The 1,393-nt window shown below is 40.5% G+C and overlaps 1 non-coding gene across 1 annotated transcript; it reads left to right on the top strand.

Annotated features, from left to right (window-relative positions):
* Positions 1-244: 244 nt before the first annotated feature.
* On the top strand, positions 245-351 carry LOC141625874 (small nucleolar RNA R71). The gene has a single exon (XR_012535621.1). It is a non-coding gene; the product is annotated as a small nucleolar RNA R71 (small nucleolar RNA).
* Positions 352-1,393: the final 1,042 nt, after the last annotated feature.

The raw sequence follows: 1,393 nt of genomic DNA, 5'->3' as shown, positions 1-1,393 counted from the left end.
TCAAATTGATTGTGTCAATGTGAGCACTAAGTTGAGCACCCAATTGAGTAACAGAGTCCACTCCTCCTCTAGTAACCTTGCGAGGTCTACTATATTGGAGTTATGGACCGCCATTTCCTCAATCTCGTTCCATGTTTGATTGTCATCAACTTCGGTGAACATTCCATTTGATCCCATGCTGAGAATGTTCCTTGAATCTTCATATAGACCGTTCCAAAATTGTTGTACCAAGAACCACTCGCTAAGTCCATGGTGAGGACATGAGCGACAAATTCCCTTGAACCGCTCCCAAGCTTCATACAAAGATTCTTCATCCCTTTGCTTAAAACCCGTAATTTGAGCTCTTAGCATATTAGTCTTTTCCGGTGGGTAGACCTCTTTGTAGAAAGCTAGAGCCAACTTCTTCCAAGAATCAATTCCGAGAGTGGCCTTATCAAGGCCCTTCAACCATTGTTTCGCGGTGCCGATTAGAGAAAAAGGAAATAAGACCCATCGAATTTGGTCTTGAGTCACACCGGTTTGAGAAATCGCATCACAATAGTCACAAAAGGTTTCCATATGAGAATGAGGGTCTTCACTAGGCATCCCTCCAAATTGGCTCCTTTCGACTAATTGGATAAAGGCGGATTTGGCAATAAAATTTCCGGTCAAATGTTGTGGTGTGGGAGTACCATTGGGTAGGTTCTCCTCGGTGGGTACAGAATGTGATGAAAATTTAGGCATTGTAGGTTGATTTTGTGGGGTATTTTGTGTTGGGTTCTCCTCACCTTCTCTTGCAAAAGGATTGATGAACTCAATAGTTGGTTGAATATCCACAACCTCACTAATACCTCTCAAATTCCTCCTAGCAAATCTCCTATTATTTGTCAAGGTTCTTTCAATATCACGATCAAAAGGTAACAAATCACCTTGTGACCTTCTAGACATGCAAAATATCAAACAACTCGAAAACAATTAGAACAAACCTTGAGGACTTTTACTTCCCCAAGGCAAAGAAAGACACAACTAATAACAATATAAGAAAATCTAAATCAAGTTAACACTGTCCCGAACAACGGCGCGCCATTTTTGATCGGTCCGTTTCGTGTTCACAATTGAATAGATGTTGTCGTTGGGTCACGTCCGAATCAAAACACAATTTATAGCTTCACAAACAACTCTACAATTAATAAAGAGGCAAGTAAAGGTCGGATCCCAAGGGACGGGAATTGAGATGAGATTTCTATTGAAACTAGTGGTGTCTTAGGGGTGTCACAATTTGGGTTGATGTAGAAAGTCACTAACTAAATAGAAATGAAAGTAAATAAGCAAGATGAAATAAAAGGGGTTGTAAACAATTGATAAAAAGCACTAGGGTGTCATGGGGTCATAGGGGAATCATGGGAATTGATCA

The sequence above is a fragment of the Silene latifolia genome, chromosome X, assembly GCF_048544455.1.
Source record: "Silene latifolia isolate original U9 population chromosome X, ASM4854445v1, whole genome shotgun sequence".
In the NCBI taxonomy this organism is placed as follows: domain Eukaryota; kingdom Viridiplantae; phylum Streptophyta; class Magnoliopsida; order Caryophyllales; family Caryophyllaceae; genus Silene; species Silene latifolia.
Note: the sequence above shows the minus strand (reverse complement) of the source record. Positions and strands in the feature narration are given on the sequence as shown.